The 12,236-nt window shown below is 35.2% G+C and overlaps 1 pseudogene; it reads right to left on the bottom strand.

Moving 5' to 3' along the window:
- The window catches only part of LOC112617185, a 186,999-nt pseudogene extending 178,416 nt beyond the window's left edge, over nucleotides 1-8,583 (bottom strand).
- Between the last annotated feature and the right edge of the window lie 3,653 nt (nucleotides 8,584-12,236).

Below are 12,236 nucleotides of genomic sequence, written 5' to 3'. Positions count from 1 at the left end.
AAGTTGAAACTCAATCATGAAACAATAGACATGAAATAGCACATCATTTTTTATTACATTGCTTATCTATGTCCTGATATTCTGACTCCTTTCAAGTAGAATTTGAGTTGACTTGTAATAAAAATATTAAAAAGAAAGTAATTGGAATAATGATGAAAATTGTAAATTTTAAAGTGTGAAAAGATATTAAATTAGAAAAGAGAAGAAATCAAAATATGAGGACTAAGATAATCTTTTACTAGAAAATGACAATAGCTGCTGAGCTTCTAGCCAGCCTGAACAAAAACGGAAAAATAGAACTCATTATATAAATGTAAAAAAAATATGAAAAAATATTCAAAATAGGCACATTACATATTTGTGGAAGCTTAGGGAAATAGCTTTATTGTTTCTTCTCATTAGAAAAACAATTAGAATTATCCATAATTTATTATTTAATAATTATAAAAGTAATGTGTTTTCATTTCAAAGAGTTAAAATATGGAATATTATTAAGAAGAAAATAAAAATACTCATAATCTCAAAGTCCAGAGATACTAAACGTTAATGTGAGCATGTGCTGTACTTTCAAAATTGTTTCTGTGCATACATTTTTATAAAAATTGGATGCAATTATATTCATAATACAGCTTTTGCTTATAACAATATGTCATGAAGAGATTGCATAATGTCAGGAAATAACGTATTCAGTTACTTTAATGATGGTATAATATTTTTGTATGACTATTAAGTGATTACACAATTCTATGTGCATGTGTGTTTTCATGGACAGAGACAGAGAGACAGAATTTTGTTCCCCATATTTTTTTTCTTTTTAAGACAGTGCTGCAATAAGCGTCCTCGTTTATATCCTATTTCTCTTAGTGTTTCCTTAGAATCCCCTAACAGAGATCACATTTCTGGACAAAGGCTTACAATAGAACTCTTCATTAATCAAAAAAAAAAAAAAAAATGAGCGAATGAAAGTTTGTTTTTATTACTTTCATCAATGCCAATTAGTACAAGTATGTACTTGTGTATGCCTGTATATACTTATTTATATTTCCCACTCTCATAGGCAGAGCATGGCATTTTGGCATTTACTTGCATTTCTTTGCTGGTGAGGATGAATGTCTTTCCATGTGTCTTTTTTATACATTAAACTTTTGTCCATTAATATGCTTAGCCCATTTTTCTACTAATGTCATTTTATTTCCTTAATGATCTTTTAAAAGGTTCTAAATATTAGCAATATTAATCCTTTGCTGTCATATCGGAATCATTCATTACTTTTGTTAGTTCACTTTTTGGTCTTTAATTTGTTGTCTGTACTTACCATTAAGAAACATTACATTTTTAAGTAGCTAGGTCTAGCAGTCTTTCCCTTTGCACATTTTACTTTACTATGAATCTTAAAAATTTCTGCAATATTATGAACATATATGTGCACACATGCATGCGTGTCTGTGTGTATTTCCTTTCTAAATTTTACTCCAGTAGATTTAGAACATTATTTATACTTTCAAATATAAGCATCCCACAAGTTATTTTGGTGAAAATTATAAAGTACCTATAGATGAAAACAAAAGAAATTAATTTTAAAATATTGACCTAAATCTATTTTTACTTTAATTTTTTATTTTTAATTTCTGTGGGTACATAATAGGTATATATATTTATGAGATACATCAGATATTTTGATACAACCATACAATGCTTAATAATCACATCATGGTAAATGGGGTATCCATCAACTCAAGCATTTTATTCTTTCTTTGTGTTATTACATTTCAATTTTGCTTTCCTAACTATTTTAAAATGTGCAGTAAACTATTCATGATCATAGTGCCCCTGTTGTGCTATCAAATACCAGATCATATTCATCCTATCTGATTATATTTTTGTACCCATTAACCATTCCTATTTCTTTCTCTTTCCTGTCTTCCCCTTCTCAGTCTCTGGTAACCATCATTCTCCTCTCTATCTCCATGAGTTCAATTGTTTTAATTTTTAGTTTCCACAAATAAGTGAGAACATGGGAAGTTTGTCTTTCTGTTTATGGCTTATTTTACAACATAATAAACTCTATTTACATCCATGTTGTTGCAAATCACAGAATCTCATTTTGTATGGCTAAATAGTACTCCATTGTGTACAGGGACCACATTTTCTTCATCGCTTTGTCTACTGGAGGATACTTAGGTTGCTTCCAAATCTTGGCTATTCTAAATAATGCTTCACTAAAAATGGGAGTGCAGATATCTCTTTGATATACTGATTTCCTTTCTTATTTTTAAACAACATATCCTTTCCCCAGTAATTTGAAATGATATATTTATCATTTTTTTTTTTTTCTTTTGAGACAGAGTTTCGCTCTTGTCTCCCAGGCTGGAGTGCAGTGGCATGACTTTGGCTCACTGCAACATCTGCCTCTCAGGTTCAACCGATTCTCCTGCCTCAGCGTCCCGAGTAGCTGGGATTACAGACGCGCACCACCACGGCTAATTTTTTGTATGTTTAGGAGAGACGGGGTTTCGCTGTACTGGGCAGGCTGGTCTCCAATGTCTCAGACCTCAGGTGATCTGCCCACCTCCGCCTCCCAAACTGCTGGGATTACAGGCGTGAGCCCCCACGCCCGGCCCTATTTATCATATTCTAAGTGCTTCTTTTTAGTTTAATGTTTCTGAATTTTACAATCTGTTCTTTCCTATATATTAATACCACACTGCTATAATTAATGTACCTTTGTAATATAACTTAGCATTTTCTAAGGTAAATACTGATTACTTGTTTTCTTTTAAAAATAGTATCTGTTCTCCAGATATTGTACTTCCTGGTAAAATTTAGAATTATTTTGTCAAACTGTAAATAAATAGCAAAAATCCACTAAGAATTTGACTTAAAATTTTTCATTTAATTATGTATCCTATCACCAATGAATTGAAATGCCAGTTTTACCACACACAAAGTTCCTATCTCTGATAGTTCTGCTTAAAACTGTTGATTAATTTGGGAGAGAATCCGAGAACACAGAATATTTCTCAAGTTAATCCAATTTTCTTTATGTCCATGAGTAAAGTTTAATATTTCCTTCATACAGGTCTTCCAAATTATTATTTGCTTTTCCATATTAAGTGTATTCATATCTTGCTACTGCATTTCGAGCTTTCCTTTTTATTCCATTTTAAATTATTCACTGCTGATGTATAGACAGCCTTATGGATTTATCTATATATTCTATTGCTTCCTTCATGGCTTAGATCCCACACACACACTTGCACACAAACACATAATTATTTATTTTTCATTCATATATGTCTCTTTGATGTGCTAGGGAGACAATCACATCCACTATCATTCATGCTTGTTTTACTTTTTTCCCAATACTTATACTCACGTAGACATGAATTTCCAACAATGTTGAGTATTAGTTGTCAAATCAGCCTTCTTTTTCTTCTTTCTGTCTTCAGTGCAGCACATTTTCACCATTTCACCTTGTAAAAGGATACTTGCTATTGTTCTCCTATGGACAAACTTAACTGTTCTTGGTTTATCAATACTTGAAAAAAGGTATAGATATTAGATCTTACAAAAGCTTTTCAGCTTCTATCTGGCTGGACTTATAACGTTCAACCAGAGGTAGTATTAGTCTCCCATAGAAAGCATTTGAATGTGGTGTGAAAGAGGGAAGCGGTGTTTTTGGTTGTTCCAGTAACTGGTGACTATGACAGGAATTTACTGGAAAGTGGCAGAAATACCAATGGTTCTTCGCATGCATAGCAATATCATGTTCAACTGCAATCAGTGTCCCTGATGAGAAATACTGATCCAGTTTATGTTTCTTTTTCTACTATAATACATTAACATTATGAGCTACATTAACAAATTTCATGCTTTCAGAAGAAATTGCATTCCCTTATGACACTGTAATTGATCATGACTTGCTGGATTAAATTTGGTAATATTTTATTTCACGTTTTTACGTCTATATTTATAAAAGTGATTGAGCTAGATTTTTATGAGATCTTTTCATACACACACACACACACACACACAAACACACATTAGCTTCCTCATAGTATTATGAAAAACTCATATGTAAAGGTTTTTTTTGTCTTTTTCTATATTCTCTGTTGATTATTTTTTTCTTGCATTTTTTTCTTTACTTCTAGTTTTATCAATCATGTCTTACCCTCACTTCCTTATTCAACTGAAAGATATAAATCCTAGATTTAGTCTGCTAATGGTTTAATTATATATTTGAATTTAAATTTCTGTATCAAGATAAAAAATTTTTTTAAAGTTTCATGGAGTTAAATTTTAGAATTTCTTCCTTCTGGCATATTTTGCTTATCTTTCTTTGTAGAGTCGAATCTCATTTGGAAAATGTTAATGAAAAGGGAAGTGAGGAGACTGTGTGAATGGAGGCAGAGCTGAGAAAAACCCCTGGGAAGTCTCACCTGAGTTTCGTGAATGGTGGTTGTTAGGGAAGTGAGCTTCTAATTCCCTTTTCTCTACTCTCATCCCATGCCTCTACACATGTCTTTATCAAGTCCCTCTTTGTTTCCAATAGCGGTAGAATGGTTTCTTTCTCACATGGATTGGATACTTTTAAGAGATTTAAAAAGGAAGACAGGTTTGCATAGATTTCTTCCCATATTTTATTTCATATCAAATTCTATAAGGAATTGATCACACAGCTCCTAAGGAGAGCATAAGGTAAAATCGCACACAGTGTTTTAGTTAGAAAATATTAATCATCGAGACCATCCTGGCTAACACGGTGAAACCCCGTCTCTACTAAAAATACAAAAAACTAGCCGGGCGTGGTGGCGGCGCCTGTAGTCCCAGCTACTCGGGAGGCTGAGGCAGGAGAATGGCGTGAACCCGGGAGGCGGAGCTTGCAGTGAGCTGAGATCCGGCCACTGCACTCCAGCCTGGGCCACAGAGCGAGACTCCGTCTCAAAAATAAAAAAAAAAGAAAAAGGAAAATATTAATCTTTATATTTTCATCTCTTAGTCTTTTAAGTAATAAAAATGCATCAAAATGTTTAAAACTTTAAATATAGTAAAAGTTATAGTAAGTAAGACGTATTGCCAACTTAGACTCATGCATTGAATTTCCTGAATTATAGTTAATAGTTTCATATTATAAACTCTTGGTAAAAGTAATAAATACGTGGCAGATACACACAAGCATATTTGTGTTACATAACAGTAGTGCACACTTCTATTTTTTGGTTTTTCAATAAAATCCACCTCATTCTTATTGCCGTCTATAGAATATGCTGTCATTGTAGTTTTAGCATAAGGTAGTTAAATATTCTCTACTGTGGGTAAATATTAAGCTAATTTTATTTTATTTTTTCTATTAAAAATATTAGTGGGCTGGGCGCGGTGGCTCAAGCCTGTAATCCCAGCACTTTGGGAGGCCGAGACGGGCGGATCAGGAGGTCAGGAGATCGAGACCATCCTGGCTAACATGGTGAAACCCCATCTCTGCTAAAATATACAAAAAAAACAAAAACAAAAAAAACACTAGCCGGGCGAGGTGGCGGACGCCTGTAGTCCCAGCTACTCGGGAGGCTGAAGCAGGAGAATGGCGTAAACCCGGGAAGCGGAGCTTGCAGTGAGCTGAGATCCGGCCACTGCACTCCAGCCTGGGCGACAGAGCGAGACTCCGTCTCAAAAAAAAAAAAAAAAAAAAAAAAAAAAAAATTACAGTGTCAGGCAACTTTCTATGATTAACTTGAGATGCTTTGGTTAAATTCTTCTGTTCAAATTGTTGTTGAAGTTTATACCTATTTATGATAGTGAATATTGCTTAACTGCTCTCAAAAAACTGTCAAATATTTTATGTATTGACTATTGTATCCCTGGTACCTACTACAATTGTTGGGACACAGGGATCCTTAGAGTAATCACATTCATAGGAAGTAGAGGGTAGTTGCTAGGGGATAGGAGTCAGGGAATGGGGAGCTCTTGTTTAATGATAAAGAGTTTCAGTTTTACAAGGTGAAAAGGGTTATGGAGATACATGGCAATGATGATTTCACAACATCATGAATCTATTCAATACTGCTGAACTGCACATTTAAAATGGTCAAGATGACACAGCTTACCTTATTTGTAACTTACCACAATTTTAAAAATTAATAAAAAAGAAATATATGCAAGACAGAAAATTATGTGGGAATTCTAATAAAGAGAAAACTAATTCTGATTGGTTATGAGAGAAGGGTTCATATTGCAACATATATGATGGTAACCTCTGAATCTTACTGCCCTGGTGTTCTACTTCATACAAATGCTTGGAAATATAGTTGTCATTTCAAATGTTATTGAATGAATGGGTGACTGAATGAGTAAATTATTTTCTGTATGTATATGTTCATTGGTCAGACTGGAATTCAAAAGAAAGAGACTGTATCTGCCACCTCGAAAAGGATATTTGCATACATTGGTAGACAGCTGTGGGCCAGATGTATTCCAAAGGGAATCTGGTTTGGCCAGTAACTGTTTTTTAAAAAGTGAAGAATATTTGAAAGGAAAATCGAAGACTTCCATTAGTTAGCTGCTTCCTACACTTGACACACATGAAGGTATAGGTAGATATGTCTAGATTAATCTATGTTATCTATCTACCTAGCTACTGTCTTCTGTCTGTCTAGCTATCTAAGTTTATAATTTCTGATGTACATAATAGCTACTTAACAAATAAATAAATTGGATGAATATTTTTTTTAAAAAAAAGCTAGGGGGTAAAAATTTAAAAAGAATATTTGCCTAGTCTGATAGTGTCATCTTACAAATTACTTACTAACTGCAAAGGGAGAAAGAGAAACTTTACAGAAGTTAAACCTGACAGAAGCCATCTGACCAAGGTAATCAAAGTTAAGATCACCAATATTCTTTAAGTCAGCATTGCAATGTGCCTCCTCATGAAATGCAATGAGAAAAACCAACAGCAAGTCTGTGATATTCCTGCCAAAATTTATACCCATAGTCTAATGTCAAGAAAATATCAGAAAAACTCCAAGTGGGAATTTTTAAAAAATAAAAGTGTCTTATATCTATCAAAAATGTCAATATCCTGGATATATAAAATATGTTACACATATACCATGGAATACTATGCAGCCATAAAAAGGAACAAGATCATGTCCTTTGCAAGGACATGGATGGAGCTGGACGCTATTATCCCCAGCAAACTAACATAGGAACAGAAAACCAAACACCGCATTTTCTCACTTGTAAGTGGGAGCTGAACTATGAGAACACATGGACACAGGGAGGAGAACAACACACACTGGGTCCTGTTGGGGGGGTCAGAGAAAGGGAGAACATCAGGATAAATAGCTCATGCATGTGGGGCTTAATAACTAGGTGATGGGTTGATAGGTGCAGCAAACCACCATGGCACACGTTTACCTGTGTAACAAACCTGCACATCCTGCACGAGTATCCCAGAACTTAAAATAAAATAAAATAAAATTTAAAAAGTCAATGTCAAAATAGTCAAAAACAGACTGAGAAATTCTCCAGATTGAAAGATCCTGAAGAGACATGACAATTAAGTGCAACACAGTAATTGGGATTGCCTTGGCTTATAACACACAATATTTGGACAGTTGATGAATTTCAAATAAAATCTGCAGGTTAGATAATGCTCTTCTGCCAGTGCTTACTTCTGGATTTTAATAGTGTTCTATTTTTATGTAAGAGGATGAATGCCCTAATTTTAGGAAATATACTCCTAAGTATTTAGGAGTAAAATAGAATTATATTTGCAACTTAGTCTCATAAGTAAAAAAGAGAGATAGATAGATGATTAGATAGATATATAGATGGATAGATAGACAAATAGATGATAGAAGGTAGTAGATAGATTATATAGATTAATGTAGACATAGCTACCTATATATTCACATATCGATCTAACTATCTGAAAGAGGGGACCATGATACAGCAAATATAGAAATACATTAACTTTAACATTTGGGGAATTTGGGTGAAGGATATATGATAATTCTTTCTAATAGTCTTGGAACTTTTATTTAAATCTGAACATTTGTCAAAGGCAATCTAAAAACAGATAGAAGCAAAACGGCATTTGTTTCATGATGCATCTTTCATAATTTTGTCTTCCTGTTATCTGAAGATTCTCTAACTCCTACTATATACTGCATGTGAAACACCACAAGAACCAGTGGGGAAAATGACCGTTCCAAACCCCTCCAAGGACTTTAATCCCAGGAAGTAAATTATTTTCCGTATATATATATGTTCATTGGTCAGATTGGAATTCAAAATAAATTCCAGCCAGTCAGCAACTTTGCATATTAGGGCAAATCCTGTAGTATAAAAGTACTGTGGCATGTTTTTAGCAATCTGACTGCTGATGCTTTGTACATGTTGATACCCAGTTTTGAGGGAACTACCCTATTTGGAGAGAACTAACTGAAATCTAATGATTTTCATTTGCATAGACTGTTATAGGTTCTAGCGCACTTGAGTTACATCTGGACACATCTGAGGAATCACATTTGCAATGACTGAATTGCCTTTAGGTGACTTCTTGATACTCTGCTTTAGGATGTTCATGGCTTTGGCTGACCTTCCAGGGAAGCAGCCCCTGGCAGAGGTATGAGAGGCTACATGGAAGAGTGAAAGAAGGAATTGTCAAGGAATGGGAAAATGTGTCTTTGTTTTGCCAGGAGTTTTAGCTCCAGGGCTAGATATAGGCAGGAAAAAAAAAAAAAAAAAAAAACTTTGAAGGTAATCATAGAGGAGAATGAACATATGTGAGAGTCTACAAGTAAAGGGAAGAAACTTTCACATTAAGGATGGATTCCCGGAAACAGCTAGTCAAAAACACAAAACCAAAAAAAAAAAAAAAAAAAAAAGATTCTGTGGTTCCAGAGCTACAATGTAGTAACGTAACCTGGACTGGAAAAAATCATTTCAGCAAAACGTTCAATGCACCTACCAACCTACCAAACTTTCATGAGGACATTTTGTGAGTTCATTCAAGAGACCTCAAAAGGCAGACTTATCAACCTTGCTGGTGGTTTGGATTTCCCCACTCTCTGGGCATAGTTGCCTAGACTGGCAAGGGGCAGTGGACCATTGAGAGTTCATATGAGTTTATGAACTCACGAGCTCATGAGTTCATACGAGAATTTGGAGTTGAAACTAAGAGAATTTGGACTTGGCTTTTTGGATGGAGATGTAAACATTGAAGCTGTGAGCAAACTTATTCCAGTATGTCTATGAGTCTTCCAGTGACACCCTCTTCATAAACAATAACAAACAACTAACAACAAAAGGCACTGAAAAGATAGTGGCAAGCTCATCTCTTCTCTTTGGTCTGTTCTTTTCCTTCAGTAGAAGGGTTATAATGGATTTTGGAGTGACCGAAAGGCTATAGGAACAAAGAGGGAATCATGATTTATACTTGGAAGTTATCTATTATAGGAAGATTAAATATTCAGCCATATGTTTTCCAGTATCATCCCAAAACTGGAGAAACAATGGGGCACTTTCTGATTTTTTTAATCTATAAATTGTACTATAATTTGGCTGTTTTTAATTAATATTTATAGGTCCATCATCCTCAGGGAGAAACCTATATAAGACAGATAAACCAAACTATTGTCAGTTCCAATAATTGATTACAGTATGGAGAACAACAATAAAACACATCTAAAGTTCAGAAGAAGATGGGACATAGGACATTAGGGGAAAATGTACAAATGAAAGTGAAAGCATTCAAGACAATTGCCTCGCATAACAGGGATTGTTTAATCTTCGTTTTTGTTGAATGTTAGTGATAAAGTAGGGAGATATTTCAATCTTCTTTGAATGTAAAAATATTAAGAAAATTATTGCTAATTTGAGGACAACATATTTAATTTTTCTAGTACATTTGCAAAGGCCCACATTAACTACCACTCTTCAGGTTTGTGCTAATTTTCTTTCTTTTTTAACTTTTCAAATTTCTTCCACACAGAACGCAATGACCCGAGTGGAGATACTACATAGGGAAGATCTGCCTCAAAAATACTTGCTACAATGCTTTAAATGGAAATAAATAAAATATTGAAAAGACGGATTTGCTGAAGTCACACTCAAGAAAGCAATCACTGGCAAAGCTGAAGATGACAGAATCAAAATGTAATCTAAACTATCCAAAGCATAGTTATTTGTTTTTGTGCAATTGGTTTACATTATTGTTTAAGACAGTGATACAGAAGAAACAAAGTTTTGCTACTTTGTATAGAAAATACTAAGATGCTTTTAATACTTACTGGCTTCAATTAGTAATTGATACATATTTCACAGGGTTTATTTGAGGCAAAGTTTTAAGAAGATCCAAATTTGTTTGAGCTCCTTCTATCTCAGTATTTGGCATTTCTCCCCCCGCGGATTAATATATTTTCCAACATTAAACGATTAGTGAATGAATTACCTTCACCATCCTCTCATGAGATGCTTCACATTTTGGAAAGAAACATGTATTTCAGGTTTCCCTGTCCACACTTCTCATCAAAATAAACTCACTACAAGCCCTAACTCATAAATACATGTGTGTGTGTTTATGTATATATGGTGTATTGTGTGTGTGTAATGCATATCATGTATATGATAATAATCATATAGATTAATTTGGCTGATTTGCTACCCAACCTTGGTAGGATATTAACCTTCTAATGAGAGATTTGCAAGAGAAAAGATTTCATATCAAGGGAGCAAATCTGATAAAACTTATTTTAGGAACTCTCCGCAGAAATTTTTTTGTGATTTGCAGCCCAATGCCTTTTTAGGGTATCAAGGCAATCCTGTTAAAAAGTTGTCTGAATCTGCCGGCTTTGGATGTGCCCCTGAAGAGTAAGAATGAATATGACATGTTGATTCTTGAAGTGGCCAAATAAATCACCCGACGGTGAAGTTCTACCATGGATGAGGATGGCAGTGAGAGGAAAGCAGCAGGGAATGCAGAGACAGGATCCTAGGGAAGAAGACAAAGGCCTGGACATGGAGAAGGAGATCAAAGTGTGGCTCTGGGTACAAAGTGAGAGTGAGTGTGCAGGAAGTGAGCAAGGTCAGCAGAACTAGGAAAAGCAAAAGGTCAAGAAAACCAGCATTTGGAGACAGATAATGATGTCACCTTTGGACCAAGGGAGATTGAAGGTTCTGTAAGGCACAAAGTAAATATTCCTGGTTAGTAATCCAGGTTCTTGGTAATTGATATTAAGCTTGTCATGTGCTGTGGCTCATGCCAAGTCCATCCATATAAAGGCAATCATGTTAGAATAAGAAAGACAGAGAACTTTCAGAGTCTGTCTCTGAGATATAGCAGGCCCTGAGAGGCTTATCTAAACTTCAGAAACGGAGGCAAAATTTTGGCCATGATATTCATAAAATTGAAGAGAAACAGCATTTCATAATACAGTCAAGCAAAAAAACAAAACCAAGACAACCTAAAACCCCACGGTCATTTGTACTGAAGGTGAGTGGGGAGCTCACCGGTGGTCTCCAGAATTTGGCAAATGCTGTTTCCTCTTCCTGGAATGCCCCTACCCCAGCTTGGCTTAGGTAGTGTGAACCTCCTGACTTTAACAAACCCTTGATAAGAATGACTTGTGTTTTTTTTGTTTTGTTTTGTTTTTTTTTTTTGAGACAGTCTAGCTCTGTCACCCAGGCTGGCTGGCATGATCTTGGCTGACTGCAACCTCCGCCTCCCAGGCTCAAGCGATTCTCCTGCCTCAGTTTCCCGAGTAGCTGGGACTACAGGTACGCACCACCGCATCCTGCTAACTTTTTTGTATTTTTAGTAGAGCCAGGGTTTCACCATGTTGGTAAGACTGATCTCGAACTCCTGACCTCAAATGATCCTGCCCGTCTTGGTCTCCCAAAATGCTGGGATTACGTGTGAGCCACCGTGCCTGGCCTGATTTCTTTCTTCCCTGAAATATTGCTAATTATTTCCCATAGTTTTTTACAACTGTACTTAGTGGTATACATAGCAGAATGTGAACATATTTAATTAAATGAAACTTCTGTTGGTTTTTAGTGCTGCTGTAACAAATTACCACAAATGTAGTGCCTTAAAGCAACACAGATATATTATCTTACAGTACTGGAGACCAAATGTCTAAAATGGATCATACTGGGCTGAAATCAACTTTGTCAGCAGGGTGTCATTTCTTGCTGGAATCTCTAGGAGAGAATCGAAACTGGCTTCTTCTAGCTCC

This window comes from Theropithecus gelada, unplaced genomic scaffold (assembly GCF_003255815.1).
Source record: "Theropithecus gelada isolate Dixy unplaced genomic scaffold, Tgel_1.0 HiC_scaffold_15885, whole genome shotgun sequence".
NCBI lineage: Eukaryota > Metazoa > Chordata > Mammalia > Primates > Cercopithecidae > Theropithecus > Theropithecus gelada.
This window is presented reverse-complemented; position numbering and strand designations above follow the sequence as displayed.